Source organism: Macaca mulatta, chromosome 9 (assembly GCF_049350105.2).
Source record: "Macaca mulatta isolate MMU2019108-1 chromosome 9, T2T-MMU8v2.0, whole genome shotgun sequence".
Lineage (NCBI taxonomy): Eukaryota > Metazoa > Chordata > Mammalia > Primates > Cercopithecidae > Macaca > Macaca mulatta.
In genome coordinates this window covers 15,452,457-15,471,600 of record NC_133414.1, presented here as the reverse complement: position 1 = coordinate 15,471,600, position 19,144 = coordinate 15,452,457, and the positions used below count along the sequence as shown (strand labels likewise).

Below are 19,144 nucleotides of genomic sequence, written 5' to 3'. Positions count from 1 at the left end.
GGACAGGACACCCACCCACGGCTTCCAGAAAGCCACCTCCTTGGGTGGTAGCTCTGAGTGGCACAAAGCCCTTTGTGCAGTCACTGCAAAATCTGCCGGCTTTTAATCCCCCCTTCCTGACCCTTTCCACCTAGCGGTCCTCCTTCCATGCACCAGCACTTAACACATCTAATCTCACAGAAAACCATGCTCCAGGTCACTGGCCTCTGCCTTCCCACTGCTAGAGCTGTTCTTTTGGGGACTAGACATCACCGTTCCCTTCAGTCATTGAAGTCGGACCTGAACACTTCCTCATCCTAAATGCTCTCACCTGGACTAATGAAATTTGCAAACATCTGTCTTAAAATGTAGCCATGAAACAGAACATAGTACTCCATATAATGTTGTTAATATGTCAGTCCTATTAACTCCCAGTGAGAACACTGTGGTGTGTGGTTTGCTGTCGTTGCTGTTGTTATTGTTGTTTTTGAGGCCAGGTCCCGCTCTGTCACCCAGGCTGGAGTGCAGTGGTGCATTCCCAGCTCACTGCAGCCTCCAACTCATGGGCTCATGCAGTCCTCCTGCCTCAGCCTCGTGAATAGCTGTGATTACAGGCACAGGCTGCCATGCACAGCTAATTTTTTTTATTTTTTGTAGAGACGGGGTCTTGCTCTGTTGCCCAGTCTCGTGGTTTGTTTCATATACTAATATTGCAAGAACTTTGGGGTCCACCACAGCACACTTCAGCCTCCTATTCAGGTTGCTGTCAATAACATTCAGGTTGTATGCGTTTTGTTTTGTTAATACTAACTGCTTTTCTCCTCCTACATGTAAGTAGTTGGTTTGTTTAAATCTTCATTCCACATTGTTAAATCCATCAGTCTCACTTTGACCTGTTTGAATCTTGCTTTTAAGCTAAGTTTTTGTCATTTTAAAAATTGGATTTTATAAATTCAACCAAGGGATAATAAAAGTAGTTATCAGTACATAAAAATAAAAGGCCGTGGGTCACAGAGATCGATGAAGCTCTTATTAGATTACAGCTGTTGTTATTGTTAATAATATTGAATGCCACTGATTATTGACCTTGTTCATCAATAATATTAATTTATCATAGTGTTGGTTGTAGTATTACTGCTAGTTCTCATCAGCAGCATATTGGACACGTTATTCATAACTTGATATATTATTTCAGAAATTGACATTCTTTGTATATGGTTATTTTACCCATTATAAGTCTGCCTATGATAAGGGTATACATTTTCATCTTGACCTTGAGTAGATCATGAGAAACTTTGTAAAATGTTTCGCTGAAACCACAGCTTACTCTGCCCAGTAATGCTCCCAAAGAGGAAATTAGGCCAACATGCACCCCTGGCTTTAGACAACAGAAGTCGTCTGCCTGCGCCTTCCTCTTCTTGAGCAGAGACCACAGCTGAGTGACTGCCCAGGGCTTTGACCTCAGCTGCTTCCCTTCCAGGGAGGCGGAGGCGTGTTGGTCCACAGGCGGTCAAGCCTCACCTGCCAGCCAAGCTCACCTCCCAGCTCCTCCCCCAGTCACTATGGTTGTCTCTTAGAGGCCTCTGCCTCTCCCCTTCCTCCGTCCTGAGCTACAGCTCGTATCCACCTAATATTCTATGTACTTATTTATTATTTGTTCATTGTCAAACTCCCCCACTAGAATGCCAACTTCAGCGGGACAGGGACTTTGGGAGTCTATTTTTTTCACTCACTGTATCCTTAGTACTAGGACTAGTACTAAGGACTAGGACTAGTACTAAGGATACAGTTACTTAAGGATACCTCATTTACTAAGGATACCCCATCTACCCGTCTACTAGTACTAAGGATATAGTTACTAAGGATACCGCATTTACTAAGGATACCCCATCTACTAGTACTAAGGATACAGTTATTAAGGATATCCCATCTACTGAGGTCCTGGTATGTCACAGGACCTCAGTAGATACTTGTCATATGAATGAAGGGGGATCATGTGCCTCAGGAGATGTGGCTGGACCCTTATTTGAATGTCTCCAATCCCTTTAGCACCAATGGCAGAGAAGATCAAAAGATGTGGCCTGGAGCCTGAGGATGGTGGCCTAATGAAAGCAGGATGCTTACGTTGATTGTTATTGTTGAGATCTAATTCACATACCATACAATTCATCCATTAAAGTATGCAATTCAGTGATTTGCAGTATATTCACAAGTCATGCAACCATTGCCCCAGTTTTACTACATTTTCGCCACCCCAGAAAGAAATCCTGTACTCATAAGCTATCATCCCCACACACATTAACTCCATCCCTTTGTCCCTATGAAAATACTGATTTATTTTTTCTATGTGTAGATTTGTCTATTCTGCACATTTCGTATCAGTAAACTCAGACAATATGTGGTCTAAGTGATTTGTTTCAGTTAGCATAATGTGTTCAAAGTTCATCCATGTTGTGGCATGTATCAGTACTTCATGCCTTTTCTGAATAATATTCTTTTTTTTTTTTTTTTTTGAAACGGAGTTTTGCTCTTGTTACCCAGGCTGCAGTGCAATAGTGTGACTTCAACTCACTACAAACTTCACCTCCTGGGTTCAAGCAGTTTTCCTGCCTCAACCTCCGGAGTAGCTGGGATTACAGGCACACACCACCACACCCAGCTAATTTTGTATTTTTAGTAGAGACGGGGTTTCACCATGTTGGTCAGGCTGGTCTCGAACTCCCAACCTCAGGTGATCTACCAGTCTTGGCCTCCCAAGGCGCTGGGATTACAGGTGTGAGCCACCACGCCCAGCGGAATAATATTCTATTATATGGATACATCACATTTTGCTCATCTGTTCATCAGCGGATGGACATTTAGTTTCTTCCTCCTTTTGCCTATTATGTGTAATGTTACTATGAACATTCATATGTAAGTTTCTGTGGATATATGTTTTCATTTCTCTTGGTTATACACCCAGGCATGGGCCACATGGTCCCTCTGTGTTTAACATTTTGAGGAACTGCCAGGCTGTTTTCCAAAGTAGCTGCACCATGTCACAGTCCCACAGGCCGTGCACAAGGGCCCAGATCCCTGCCGTTGTCCCCAGTGCTACTACTGTAGGAAGCTGCTTTTTAGTCTCATTGTTTATCTTACATTCCTTGTAAACTTTGCATTCTTTTCTATAATATAAAGGGTTCATTGTCAAAGTTAAAATATTCACTGTTAGGAAAAATAAAGGAAAGACAAAAATGAGAAGCATTTGGATTGTGCATATTCATTTTGGGAAACCGGGTAGCATTAAAGAAAAGGGAAGAAAGCTGGAGCTATCAGATTCAGTTTCTAGAAACTTTCTCTTCTCTGTTTTGGTGCTTCAGTATTTTGAGGACCTAGACTGCATAAATATGTGGGCACAGAGTAAAAGGATTCTCTCTTTGGTTTATATGCTTGTCCAGCAGAATCACTAAAGAGATTCCTTGAGGCCAGGCACAGTGACTCATACCTGTAATCCTAGCAGTTTGGGAGGCCGAGGCAGGCGGATTACCTGAGCTCAGGAGTTCGAGGCCACCCTGGGTAACATAGTGAAACCCAGTCTCTACTAAAATACAAAAAATTAGCGAGGTGGCTCACACCTGTAGTCCCAGCTACTCAGGAGGCTGAGGCGTGAGAATTGCTTGAACCCAGGAGGCAGAGGTTGCAGTGAGCTGAGATTGTGCCATGCATTCCAGCCTCGGCAACAGAGCAAGACTCTGTCTCCAAAACAAAAAGAGATTCCTTGAGATGCAACAAAACTGTGGCCCACCTTTAGGCTTCTGCAGGTGAAAATGTAAAAAAATGCATTTTCTTGCAGGTGGTGAACTGAATGAACTCTGACTTGCTAGTCAATCTCTTTTAAATTCTTGGGAATCTAAAACCATTTTAGTGAAGTGAGATAATGGAGGCTGTTTTTCTATATTTTTACCCCAACACTATAATTTTCATAACATGAACTGAACTTGGGGTTACAAAAGATTAATTGCTCACCATCAACATTTGCATTCATTTGCAGAGCTTTACTTTTTTGGAAATGATCTTACCACGTGCAGGAAAAAACATTCCTATCTTTCCTTTGCCCTGGTTAACTGTGGAAATTCAGCTTTAAAAAAAAAAATTTGTGAGCCACTCTTCATGATTAATGTTATTTGGATTTTTCAAAGCTGTAGTCAGGATTTTTGTTTGTTTACCTTTGTTCTCCTTGAAGAAAACTAGTAATTCATCTATGAATTTGAAAACTCCACATGGCACTTTCCCTGGCTGAGAGGGAAAAGGACATGCCCAGAATATGATTTTTAAGTCAAATTTCAGAGGCAGTTTTCATTTTCTTAATAATTTCCCTTAAAAGACAAGTTTTCAAACCATTAGATTTTTTTTTCATGAAACTCCCAGAGGTTTAACAGGATGGTGTTGGTGAATGATGCCGTGGTTTCTGGTACATGCACAGGACGGGGCAAGACGTTCTGATGCAGCTGTGTGTCATTGCTGGGTGCCAGCTGTGTACATAATTGTTTATTGGTTCCAGTTGATATTGTGCTCAATAAAACACTCACATATTTGTGGGAAAAAAAAAAACTTTATCAGTTATTTTCCCATCAAATCCTTTGCAAATTAAAACATATTCAACAATTTTCATCAGCATACATTTAGCAAAAGAGAAGTAAATGAAGAAATTAACAGATCTGCTTTCTGTGGGGTGAAGAACCAAGTTAGCCTGTGTCCCAGTTAACCATTGCTAAGTAACAAACCATTGCAAAATATAATAGCTTAAAATAACCAGCATTTATGTAGCTCATGATTGCATATGTTGGTAATTCAGGTGGGGCAGTTCTGCTCTCCCTCATGCATCTGTGGTCAGTTGCAAGTCAAGTGGACGACATTGCTGATGTCAGCTGGGCTCTCTCCCCTCTCTGAGGCCTGGGCTGAGATAACTAGGCTGCCTCAGCTTTGATCCACCTGCTCTCATCTTCCAGCAGGTTAGCCCAGGCTTGTTCACATGGCAGCCAGGCAGTGTTCCAAGAGATCAAATTGAATCATGAAAGTCCTTCGGAGACCTAAATTTTGAACTAGCATATTATCACTCCTGCATTTTATTGGCCAAGACAAACCAGAAGACCAGCCCAGATTCAAGTGGAAGAAAAATAGATTTCACTTCTAGACATCACTTCATAGTCACATTACAAAGCTGTGAAACAGGAAGGAGTGAGAGATAGTGGCCATTTTTGCAATGTTTCACAACCTATTTCATGGCTGGCCAAGAATGTATTAATAACACATTAAAATAGGGCATTGTCGTTGTATCCCTTAATTACAGTGCTTTTTTATATACCTCAAATTCGTCTTTTGGACTTAAAAAAGACTGGCCATATCTATAACAAAGGACTTTTTCAAATTTTCTCTTTCGACATGAGTTGCATGTTTCTGGCAATTCTGAAGCAGATCTTAAAGAACACACCACAACTCGTGTTTGGGTTTTCATTTTATTTTTCTTAGGCAAGACTTCCTCCTTTTTAGTTGCAAAATAAATAAAATGGTTTTTCTTCAAAATTTTTTATTATGAGTTTTTAGATGGCATTGAGACAGTGTTAAGTTTGGGCAATTTCTGTTTATTACACAAGAGACACCATGGTTTAGAATTGTTCGTACATCCATAATAATTAACTCGTCTTTTAAATAAGCACCTAAGAACATCTGACACCTTTTGGATTAATAATTACTGTTATTTTGAATTCACTTGTGGTTATCTCATGTTTCCATGCTGGTTTCAACCGTTGACTCAAAATGACCGTTGACTCAAAAATCAAAATTATTGCACTTTCAAAGGTAAAGAAAGAAAAGTCCCGTAAGTGTTAAGAAATGGGAACTTTTATACGTTACTGATGGGAGTGGAAATTAGTTCAATTACTTCAGACAGCAAATTGGCAATACCTAGTAAAGATACACACCCTACAAAAAAGCAATTTTATTTCCAAATGTTTATTCTAGAGAAAATCTCACACACTACAAAGGAGACATGTACAAAGACAGTCCTTGCACTCTTTCATTTATTTATTCAGTTACTCAGCAAGTATTTATTAAGCACATACTGTGTCTCACATAGCAGAAGACAAAACAAAAATCCTGCCTGCAAAGGGCTTACATTCCAGAGGAAAAAGACATATAATGAGCAAAATAAATAAGGAAACATATTGCAGGTAAACTGATGATAAGGGCTGTGGAAAAAAATAAGAGTAAAAAAGAATAGGAAGTGTCGGGGAGGAGGTTAAAAATTTAAATAGGCTGTACAGCGATGGCCTCACTGAGAATGTCACAATTAGAGTTACCGATTTAATAAATACAAATATAAGATTCCTACATAAATTTTAGATAATCAGTGGATTTTTTTGTTAGGGTAAGTATAGCCCATTTAGTACTTCGGGTATACTTGTACTTCACATGAACTTGATCTGAAATTCAAATGTAACTGCATGTCCTGTCTTTTCTCTGGCAATGCTACTGATAACCGAGAAAAAACATGGGAAGAAGAGGGAGCAAATTAAGTGGACATGTTGAGAAGGTCATCAAATGAATGAATTCCTGGAAGAGGAGCTCAGCAGGCAGAGGAACCGCTAGGAGCAAAGACCCTGGCTGTTTGCAAACAGTGAACACTTAGACGTAACTTGTCCCTCAGCAGGAGAACATAGACTTATCCTGTGGTATATTTGCACCACGGAATCCAGTAAATGGATGAAATCCAAAAACACTCATATTGATAAAACCCAAAAACACAATGTTGAACGGAAAATAAGTCGAGAAAAGATAAATCTGTTCTGACTGCATTTCTGTCAGGTTGAAAAACACACAAAACAGTGTACACCACTGATGCTATATTCATACGCCAAGGACAAAAGCAAATAGGGAATGCTAGAGACCTACTTTAGGAGACTGTCAACTTCTGGGGAGGGAAGGAAAAAGGGGAAGAGGCATGGCTTTAGCATTCTCTCTCTCCCTCTCTCTCTCTTGCCTTTCAGTAAGCGAATGAGGTAAAGTGTTTAACCTTAATGGTAGTTATATAGCAGTCTAATATATTATCTGTGCTTTTTTTTTTTTTGAGATGGAGTTTCACTCTTCTTGCCCAGGCTGGAGTGCAGTGGTGCGATCTTGGCTCACTGCAGCCTCTGCCTCCAGGGTTCAAGCTATTCTCCTGCCTTAGCCCCCTGAGTAGCTGGGATTACAGGCACATGCCACCACGCCTGGTTAATTTTGTATTGTTAGTAGAGACGGGGTTTTACCATGTTGGCCAGGCTGGTCTCCAACTCCTCACCTCAGGTGATCCGCCTGCCTCCGCCTGCCTAAGTGCTGAGATTACAGGCGTGAGTCACTGCACCTGACTTATCTGTGCTTTTTTTTTATGACTTCAAAATTTAAAAACCCAGAATTTTAGGTACTTTTGTGTTATGAGGAACTCACTACAGTAGGAAGCAACTTATGAGTGTGTAAATATTTGATCTAGTAGCAATTTTCCACTGATCCTGGCAGGTGACAGCTCTCAGTGAACAGCACTCATAACCTAAAGTGAGAAGTTGTCTATATTCATTGTGAATGTCCCTCGGAGTCACCAGGAGCCACTGGGCAGGCCAGGAACTTACTGCCTGTTTCCTCATCTGTCAGACGGAGGTGTTAACACAAGCTTTCAACCCTCAATAAATAAGACAGCAGCCACATAGTGCCTGTAAGTATTGTAAGGATGAGTGGCTGTGGCAGTTCATTTTGTCTGATCTGGAATCCACCGTGGGTTTCCCTTTGAACTGAACATTGCAACTTTCTAGGTATAGACTTTTGGCAGTTACTTAATGTTCCTGAGCCTCAGTATCTGGATCTATACAATGGAAATTAACAAGACCTACTGTGCAGTCATGCTGCAAAAATTATAGACTATGTGCATAATATTCACAGCACCGCTCAACAAATAATAGATATTATTATTCTTATTTTTAGTCTTATTATTAGCTGATCATAGTTTAGGTTATAACCATTTCCAAAAGAATTTCCTTTGTAAGAACACACTTAGACAACTCAGACTCGTTTTCTATTTCTTTCTACAGACTACCTTCTGATGTAAAATAGAATTTTAGTCCTAACTCCAAAAAAAATGGGAAGAAGCGGGCTCTCCATCACTTTTCGGCAGTGTTGTCACTGACTTACTGAGTGACATAGGGCTGCAAGGGCCTGAGAAGGTAGAAGGAACCAGAAGTTGACCTATGCGCATGGATAATACTGTGCCACACAGTTGAGGATGAGACACAGCAACACCTCAGGGGTCAATGCTGAAGTTCAGAGCAAGCACCTTTAGATGTGACTGACGGACATTCCCATGGGAAGGCAAACAGTGCACCCTCAATTGCTGAAAGGTTGTGGGCTGTTTAAATGCATTTGAATTCACTCCTAAGTTATTCACGCATGAGCAGGGTGAGCATCTCTGCAAGGATCGTATACTTGGTGCACTCGGAGGACAGGGATGGAGTTGGAATGTAGGGCACAATTATTTAGGACAAGACTGTTTCCTATGATTAACTTAAAAGACGTAATTCACCCGGGGTCTCATTAAAGCTCACTGCGGTTACCTATGAGGCTTAAACCAAGGATTGACGTCTAACACAGTGGAGAAGACAGTATTGTATACAGACAAAAGCTGAGAGATTTCACACCCTTAGTAGATGCTGATAATGGAAATAATACCATAGCATATATTTTATTTAACATGTACTCTGTGCCAAAAACTCCCTCTTTATACATTACACAATGCAATCCTCATAGCATGCCTGTGAGTATGGAACTGAGATGAAGAAAAGTTTAGAACTCATTAGCCTAAGATTACACCACTAGTAAGCTGTTGGTCGGTAGTTCAGACCTCAGGAGTCGGCTACCATAGCCTGACTGCTGACCACTGTGTTATTGCACCCCTGTGTCTTTGGACAGGAAAGTGGATTAAACACCAGTTTCAGCCTGCTATGTAGACAGATAAAAAAGGCCCTTCTGGAAGATTCAGGCTGACCTGTTCAAAGTCACACAGGGAGCAGGAGCAGAATCAGAGATGTGACTGTGATTGCCATGAGGGTTACGTTGAAAATCAACAGAATCCATAAGTAGCTGCATTCTAATACACACCAAGAAGGATGTCGGGGTCACAGACTGGGGGCTGCAGTGACTCAGCCTATGCCCCACCATGGGGCTCAGCCCTGTTGACCTGGAACATCTCCAGGTGTCTGCAGAGCTGTGCTGGAGGGCCGTGATTCTGATTTCAAGGGGTAGCAGAAATGTTCTGTGGCTGGACATGATTTTTGGTGCTTAAACTTCCAATTCTTTCCTCAAGGTTCCCCTCCGCTTTACCAGAAACCAGTCTGAGACTCTTCCCACTGCAAGCCCTTTATCAACCCATGCCTCCTTTTGCTCAAAATTAAACCATGATGGAAAAAACGGAATGTACTTTGGAGGTCTTAAAAATTGACTTGGATTCAAATCTGCCTCCTTCTAAGTATAGACTTTTGGCAAGTTACTTAGTGTTTCTGAGCCTCGATTTCTGAATCTATACAATGGTAATTAACAAGACCTACTGTACGGTGTTGCTGCAAAGATTACAGATAATGCATGTAATATACACAGCACCACTGAACAAGTAATAGATATTATTATTCTTATCACTGTTATTATTAGCCGATCATATTAACAGTTTAGGTTATAACCATTTCCAAGGGAATTTCCTTTGTAAAGAGCACAAGAGCCTTTCTCTGAAGATTTGAAAGGTACTTTCCTTTCTCTTCACTGCGTATTTCCTCTTCTGCTGAGAACTTGATTTCACTTTTGAGAAAAAAATCTGTGCCTACCTTCCCAAAACCACACAAAGAAGTTGAAAGTATATAAACAAAGGCAGAACCTTAGATCTCTAAGAGCCAACATGAAAACAATTCAGAGTTTATGAAAGCGAGACTAAGGAGAGATGGAAGCATGTTTATTTCAAGATCTGATAGAAACTAGACCTGCTCTATTATTAAGACCTTTTATTAGGCCCCCTCAAAAGCTTTCAGGAGTCTTCAAAATGCATTGCAGGTATCCCCAAAAAAGCGGGCTTTGGTGTTGGGGCCGGTGTTGGGGCCAGTGTTGCGACTGGTTCCTGTTCATTTATAAGAAAAAGCCATCACAGTTCCAGACTTTAAGGAAGGCTGCCTTCCTTAAAGCAGTTTTCGGGAGTTGCTTATTAACACTGGTCAAATGCTGTTTGTTTTGTTTTGTTTTGTTTTTTGATACAGAGTCTCGCTCTGTCACCCAGGCTGGAGTGCAGTGGCACGATCTCGGCTCACTGCAACCTCTGCCTCCCGGGTTCAAGTGATTCTCCTGCCTCAGCCTCCTGAGTAGCTGGGATTGTAGGCATCCACCACCACGCCAGCTAATTTTTGTGTTTTTCAGTAGAGACGGGGTTTCGCCATGTTGGCCAGGTTGGTCTCAAACTCCTGACCTCAGGTGATCCTCCTGCCTTGGCCTCCCAGAGTGCTGGGATTACAAATGCTGCTTTCTGCCATCACTGACTCCCCTGCTTTTTATTAGCAGGATGGATTTAACTATAAAAAATATATTGGATTATGATCATAATGCTTGGCTAAAAGAAAGTGATAAAGTGAAATTAAATTCTGTACACCGCGTACAGGTGAACACATTTTGAGGATCTGGAATACAATAAAATTATTAAAACAAAAAGCACTGCTGTGATGCCTACCTTTGAAGAATTCTTGACGGAGAGCAGTATAAAGACATACGCAAAGGTGGATGAAAACGTGCCGAGCATAGAGATGTGCCTGGGTTATTTAGGGCACGGGAGAGGGGAACCTCGGGGAAGGCTTCCCGGGGAATGAGGTGTCTGAGCGGAGCTGGAAGAGTGAGTGGGAGTTAACCAGGTGTCAGGGAGGATGGGAGGGTTTTCTGCGCAGATGTACAGCCGTGCCAAAGCAAGAAGGCAAGAAGCACAGGGGCCTGTAGGAGCTTCTCCTTGGCTGGGAGGCGAAACGCCAGCAGGAAATAGTGGTCGGTGAGGCCAGCCAGACAGGCGGGCCCTGTTTTCAACTGGACTGCAGGCAAAAGGGGACAAAGGCCACTTCCGCATCTGTTCACTGTCGTGTCCCAACCCCCACCAGTGCCTGGTGATGAACAAATGCCAGGGAGCTTTGGCGTCACTCTGGGTGTGAGAGATATTTAGATATTTTAGAAGCAGAGCGACATGATTATATTTCACTTTAGATAGGGAGGCAATCAGTTAGGAAGCATTTCCATCAGAATTAAGTTCTTAAAACTGCAATTCTACATCCAAGAATATTCATTCATTCATTTTATTCACATATTAGACAATTTTTTTTTAAGAGACAGGCTGTTGCTCTGTCACCCAGGCTGGCGTGTAGTGGCGTGATCTTATCTCACTCTAGAGTAGTTGGGACCACAGGCACATGTCACTACCACACCTGGCTAATTATTTTTTTCTTTTTTTTTTTTTAGAGATGAGGATTTTGCTATGTTGCCCAGGCTGGTCTCAAACTCTTGGCCTCAAGTGATCCTCATGCCTCAGCCTCCTGAGTAGCTGAGACTACAGGCATGCATCACAACACCTGGCTAATTTTTATTTTAAAAAATTTTTTGGAGAATTGGAGTCTTGCTATGTTGTCCAGGCTGGTCTCAAACTCCTGGCCTAGAGTGATCCTCCTGCCTTTGCCTTCCAAAGTGCTGGAATTACAGGCATAAGCCACCATGTGAGGACTCAACAAATATCTATTGAATGTTTACTATGTTCCAAAGACTGTTCTAGGCTCAGAAGATTTAGCAAAAAGCCAAATGGACGTAAATCCCTGCACTCGTGGGAAGGACAGGTAATAAAACAAGCAGCTAAGTAAATAAATTGTACAGTCCGTTAGAAGGCAAAAGAAAGAATGGAGACAAATAAACTAGGGAAGGGATTAGGAACAGGGGGAACAGGAGGTGGGCAGGTGGGAGGAGTTGCTATTTTTAAGAAAGGTGGTTAGAAAAGATCTCACTAATAAGGGTACATCTGAGCAGGGACCTGAAAAGGTGAGAGCTTGATTCCTGCTGGTATCTGGAGGAGGACCTTCCAAGCAGAGGGAAGTGCAAAGGCCCTGGGGCTAGCACAAGCCTGAAGACAACAGGGTGCCCAGAGCAGAGTGTAAAAACCAAGAGGTAGGAAAATTGTGCTGAGCGTAGCCTCCAATCAGCAGGATCAATATCTTTGGAATCTGTTAAAAATGTAAATTATTACACCCTAACCCAAGCTAAGAATCAGAGACCTGGGTTGGAAATGGGAGTGGGGGTAACACTCAAGAATATTTTTTTTTTTGGAGACTGCATCTCACTCTGTCACCCAGGCTGGAGTGCAGTGGCGTGATCTTGGCTCACTGCAATCTCCGCCTCCTGGGTTCAAGCAGTCCTCCTGCCTCAGCCTCCCAAGTAGCTGGGATTACAAGTGTGTGCCACCACACCCAGCTACTTTTTGTATTTTAGTAAAGATGTGATTTCGCCATGTTGGCCAGGCTGGTCTTGAACTCCTGACCTCAAGTGATCCGCCTGCTTCAGTCTCCCAAGGTGCGGGGATTACAGGTGGGAGCCACTGTGCCCGGCCCAGGAATCTATTTTGACTGGTCTTCCAGGGGATTCTCATGTTAGCTTAGTTGACTTTTCTCTCTCTCTCTCTCTTTCTCTCTCTCCAGTATTTTGCCTAACCATCAATTTCCATAAGTCTAAATGCCCTCCATGAATAGATATCTCCAACTTTTTTATTTTCCATTCAAAGAGAGCTCTTTAAATTTTAACTTTGTACCCAATCCCATCTCAACAAATAAGCCTAGGTCGGCACAGTGGCTCATGCCTGTGATCCCAACACTTTGGGAGGCCAAGGCATGAGGATCACTTGAGTTCAAGACCAGCCTGGGCCACATAGCAAGACCCCATCTTTACAAAAAAATTTTAAAATAAAAATTAGCCAGGTGTAGTGGTACATGCCTGTAGCCCCAGCTACTCAGGAGGCTGAGATGGGAGGATCCCTTGAGCCCAGGAGTTAAAGGTCACAGTGAGCTATGATCACACCACTGGACTCCAGCCTGGATGACAGTGTGAGACCCTGTCTCTAAAACAAACAAAAAATTAAATCGCCTATCTTCTTATTTAGTGAAATCAGAATCCTAGAAATTTGATAGCCTGAACCATATTATTCTTTATAACACATTATTTGCTATTATAATTTGGAGTAGGCCTGACTTTTATGGGGTGGCAGGAGAAATCATCGCTTCCCAAGTCATCACTGGGGGCCAGTTTCCTGCCCTGTCCCAGCTCTGAGAAACGGACTTGCCTGTTCTCCCTGGGGCCTGGAGGTACTGGGGCTCTTACTTCCTGCTCTGGCCCATCCTTTCAATACAGTCCTGTTGCTCACTTGAGACATTAGCAGATTCATGTCACTTGTACATAAACCTTCACAATAATCGATGTTACAATAGGAAAAGGAATATTTGCTGAAAATCTTTTCCATTCTTTTTTTTTAAAAGATGAAGGCTCGCTCTGTTGCTCAGGCTGGAGTGCAGTGGCATGAACTCAGCTCACTGCAATCTCCGGCTCAAGAGATTCTCCTGCCTCAGCCTCCTGAGTAGCTGGAATTACAGGCACCCGCCACCATGCCCAGCTAATTTTTGTATTTTTTGTAGAGACACGTTTCACCATGTTGGCCAGGCTGGTCTCAAACTCCTGACCTCAGGTTTAAGGCAGATCCACCTGCCTTGGCTTCCCAAAGTGCTGGGATTACAGGCGTGAGCCAGCGCACCCAGCCTCCATTCAATTTTACAAATATTTCTGCCTTAGCTGCTTTTTGCAGTGAAGCAATGGGCCAATAAATAAATTATAATTATTTGTCCTAGGCACGAGAAGGGACGCAATACCACCTAGTACTCGACCACACCTGAGGGTTAAGGAACACACCTGAGGGTTGAGAACACCAGCTCCGGAATCAGACTGCCTGAGTTTGGTAACTGGCAGTGGCCGGCTTCTTGTCTGTTGGATCTGAGATGGCTTATCACACCTCTCCCTGTGTTTCCATTCCCTCACCTATAAATGCGGTTAACAATAGTGCCCATCTCAGAGGGCAAAGACTGAGTTATTATACGTAAAGCACATAATCAGTACCTGGCATTTGGCAAATGCCAACTGAGTTTTAATCTTTCTTATTTTATTTTGTTTTATTTTATTTTATTTTATTTTATTTTATTTTATTTTATTTTATTTTATTTTTGAGACAGAGTCTTGCTCTGTCACCCAGGCTGGAGTGCAGTGGCGTGATCTCGGCTCACTGAAAGCTCCACCTCCTGGGTTCACGCCATTCTCCTGCATCAGCCTCCCGAGTAGCTGGGACTACAGGTGCCTGCCACCATGCCTGGCTAATTTTTTATTTTTGTAGTTTTAGTAGAGACAGGGTTTCACCATGTTAGCCACGATGGTCTCAATCTCCTGAACTCGTGATCCGCCTGCCTCGCCTCCCAGAGTGCTGGGATTACAGGCATAAGCCACTGCACCTGGCCAACCTTTCTTATTAATAGGTATTTCTCTTCTCTTTCTTTCTTTCTTTTTTTTTTTTTTTTTTTTTTTTTTCGAGACAGGGTCTCACTGTGTCGCTTAGGCTGGGGTGCAGTGGCGTGATCTCGGCTCACTGCAACCTCTGCCTCCCATGCTCAAGTGATTCTCCTGCCTCAGCCTCCTTAGTAACAGGGATTACAGGCACCTGCCACCATGCCTGGCTAATTTTTGTATTTTTAGTAGAGATGGGGTTTCACCATGTTGGCCAGGCTGGTCTCAAACTCCTGACCTCAGTTGATCCACCCACCTCAACCTCCCAAAGTCCTGGGATTACAGGCGTGAGCGACAACTCCTGGCCTTATTCTTATTAGTACATATTTCTGAGTAAATAAACAGAAAAGGCTTGGGAGAGAGCTAGCCAAAGGTACTCGAGTGTACTTAGAATGTTAACCAATATTGCACCATGGTACTCGCTGGAATGCAGGTACTCCCAGGGGCTCCAAGGTACATTAATTAGCTTGTGATGTTTTGATTGACTCTTGTCTGTGTTTCAGAAAGCCTTGCTCTGGGTTTTGGTTGCCATGAGTTGCAGTCTAAATCATGATTCCCAGCCAGGAAAAATAATAAACAACTATCTAATGTAATGAGAACCCAACTAAACTATAAAACTTAGTTATTTCAAAATGACAGAGCTGTTTGTGAAAAAATAACAAAATAAAACACAGCCATTGGATAATTTCTTCCTACACCCCGAGGACGCTGGTTTTAAGTACTTGATCGCAGGCCATGCATGAGAGGAGATAGAATTATTCCTTTTTGATTGAAGTGGTTCAGAATTGGCCTCTAATTGACCTGGGAGTAGGAAGCAAAGAGGATTGGGTATAAAAATATAATGGGGTTCACTTGAAACCAGCCAGGCACTTTAACCTGCCCCAGAGGGGTCTCTCTCCATTTTTAAAACCCGGTTGACGTATGAAAGGAAAAGTTGCCAGTGTTATTCACTAGACATACAGACAATGGAATGTAAACCTATGTCCATATGGTGCAGGTTAGGAACTGATGGAACGACACAGGAGACTATCAATTCCCAGGTGTCTTCCGCTGTAACTGGCAACTCCATCCACAGTTAATAGTGAATACAAAGTAATTCTGCGGCCATGCTGCCTGCGGCTGCCAGTGTATTTCATGTGTACAGCCTGTGGCAGGCAAGCATGGACAATAAGAGCTCAAGCCTCCGAAGGACGACTCTGGGTTCAAATCTGATCAGCAGAGTCGTCTCAGGCACGTGGCTTCATCTTCTTTTTTGTTATAGAGACAGGTCTGTCACCCAGGCTGGAATGCAGTGGTGTGATCATAGCTCACTGCAGCCTTAAAACTGCTGGACTGAAGCGATCCTCCCACCTCAGCCTGCCAGAAAAAGTGCTGGAATTACAGGTGTGAGCCACCACACCTGGCCCACTTCACCTTTTTAAATCCCAAGTGCCTTGTCTGTAGAAAAGGGATAGAACAGTTTCTACCTCATAGGAATCCCATGATGATTAAATTAACTAAAGTTTGGAAAGCTCTAGCACTGCCTAATACAGAGTACATACTCACCACAATGTGAGCTGTTTATTATTATCAGTTGTGTGGTTTTGGAAACAATATGTGTTGAACCCATAGTCTTCATAAGGCTGGAAATAGATATTATTAGGCTCATTTTATTTTATGTTATAGACAGGGTATTGCTGTGTCACCCAGGTTGGAGTGCACTGGTGCAATCACAAACTTCTGGGCTCAAGTGATCCTCCCACTGCATCCCCCCAAGTAGCTGAGACTACAGGTGCATGCCACTAAACCCAGCTAATTTTTAAAATTTTTTTGTAGAGACAGGGGTCTTCCTACGTAGCCCAGGCTGGTCTCAAATTCCTAACCTCAAGTGATCCTCCCACCTCGGCCCTCCAAAGAGCTGGGATTACAGGTGTGAGCCATGGTGCCCAGCTCCCAGGCTCATTTTAAAGGTGAGAAACAGCTTCAATAAAAGGCTCATTCAAGGTTACCCTGGAAAAGGAGTCTGAGACTGCCCAGTGGGATTAGCTCCAAGGACACGATTACACAACCCAGCCTCAGGTCCTCCCTTACCTTGTCTCGTGTCCTCAGCTCAGCAGGTACACAAAGGCTTGAGTGAGAGAGACCTTTTCCACCAACAGGGAGACCCTAGCAAAGATCAGAGCTGAACCATCATCTCTTAATTGTCCCCCGTATCCTGGTCAGAGAAGCCGTGACTTCCAATCCTGGAGCTAAGAACCTGGCACTTGTTATTAGTGGAGAAGGCGGAATTTTTGCTCCCTCACTTTGGGCATACACACAAAAAAATCACATTAATTTATTTCTCTAAACCCAATTAAATTTGACTACATCCTCACTCATTGGAATGACAAGAATTTGCGTCCTCTTCCCTCTCTCAGGTCACCTTGGACCTCCAAACAGGGAAGTGGTCTCTTGTCATCAAATTTTTTTTTTTTGAGATGGAGTCTCACTCTGTCGCTCTGTCACCCAGATTGGAGTACAGCGGCACAGTCTTGGCTCACCGCAACCTCCACTTCCTGGGTTCAAGCAATTCTTCTGTCTCAGCCTCCCGAGCAGCTGGGACTACAGGCACACCCCACCACACCCAGCTGACTTTTACATTTTTAGTAGAGACAGTTTTTCACTGTGTTGACCAGGCTGGTCTCAAACTCCTGACCTCAGGTGATCCGTCCACCTCGGCCCCCCAAAGTGCTGGGATTACAGGCATGAGCCACCATGTCCAGCCTCTTGTCATCAGTCTAATAGAGCTGTTACTAAGGTTCTTGGGGCAAAATGACTGCCAGTCCCTTTCGAAGCCAGACTCCAACCCTCTTGACTGAACTCCAGGATCCTTTGCTGTGCCTGGGACACATTTTTAGCTTTTTTTTTTTTTTCCAAGTTGGAGTCTCTGTCTGTCACCCAGGCGGGAGTGCAATGGCGGATCTCGGCTCACTGCAGCCTCTGCCTCCTGGGTTCAAGCAATTCTCCTGCCTCAACCTGCCGAATAGCTGGGATCACAGACACCTGCCACCACACCCGGCTAATTTTTTGTATTTTTAGTAGAGACAGGGTTTCACCATGTTAACCAGGCTGGTCTTGAACTCCTGGCCTCAGGTGATCCACCCACCTTGGCGTCCCAAAGTGCTGGGATTACAGGTATGAGCCACTGCACTTATGTGTTTAAATTGTAAGGCACATATCTTAGAATCTAGCCCGCAACTCACAGGCCATGCACTGTCCCATCAGGTGGTCTGCCCCTTCTTGAGGCACTCAGCAGGCATAGGGTCTCGTGTTATCTTCCCATCGTGTACGGATGTTCTCTATTGCTTCTTTTGGGAGTGCTATCGCCCTTTTCCATTCCTTCCTACCTCCCCCATTTCCAAACCTCAGAGCACCTCTCCTCTCTTTAAGAGTTCAGTCCTTTCCAAAATAAAGCTCCTTTAGTCTGTGTAAAAGAAACAAGAGTTACCCCACGTGTTCATCTCTCCAAATCCTGCTGACCCACTGAAAGAACAAAAAGAAAAGTATTTCTACTGCTTCCCTCTTCTCCAGCAAGGACAGCAAAACACAAGGCAAAGGCCTGTAAACCAGCCTGCCATGTTTCTCTTTTCAGAAAGACTCTTCGAAAAGTATTAAACTCAAGCTGAAAATGGAAGCACTCTAAATTCTTTGCCACGACTACATGTTAGGGCTGGTCAGCGAACCAACACTTTGCAAAAGATTCTTTGATTCATAGCCACTTATGCCTAGTGTTCCGTTTTTGGAATGCCATGTAACTCAACAATAGGACATAATAACATTTTTCTCTCTTCAAATTCTTGTTCCTTGAATTTTTCTAGGTAATATACATTAATTTCACGCAAATTCAAAAATTTGCAACCTCAGGCATAAACAAGTTAAACCTTTGCAAGTAGCTGCCTGAATTTTCAGTAGTAGAATCAGCTACTCTTCGGTGAACAGACCATTGTGGAGTTTTGACTGGCAAAGCTTTTTATGTCAATTCAAAGGATAACCACTGGTGAAACAGGGAATCTATTTCTTTTATGTTTTCATTTCCAGGTAACTTAAGTTTCAGTTTTATTTTATTCACCAAGTTTTACCATGACCTATTTCTTTTCTTTTTTTTTTTTTTTTTTAACTTCAAGTTCTGAGACATATGTGCAGAACGTGCAGGTTTGTTACATAGGTATACATGTGCCATGGTGGTTTGCTGCACCTATTAACCCACCATCTAGGTTTTAAGCCCCATATGCATTAGGTATTTGTCCTAATGCTCTCCCTCTCCTTGACCACCAGCCCCTGACAGGCCTCGGTGTGTGACATTCCCCTCCCTGTGTCCATGTGTTCTCATTGTTCAACTCCCACTTCTGAGTGAGAACATGCGGTGTTTGGTTTTCTGTTCCTGTGTTAGTTTCCTGAGAGTGATGGCTTCTAGCTTCATCCATGTCCCTGCAAAGGACATGAACTCATTCTTTTTTATGGCTGCATAGTATTCCATGGTGTATATGTGCCA

At 43.0% G+C, this 19,144-nt stretch overlaps 1 protein-coding gene across 12 annotated transcripts in view; it reads left to right on the top strand.

The window, feature by feature from the left end:
• The window catches only part of FRMD4A (FERM domain containing 4A), a 379,365-nt gene that overhangs the window by 109,241 nt on the left and 250,980 nt on the right, over nt 1-19,144 (top strand). The window lies entirely within an intron of this gene.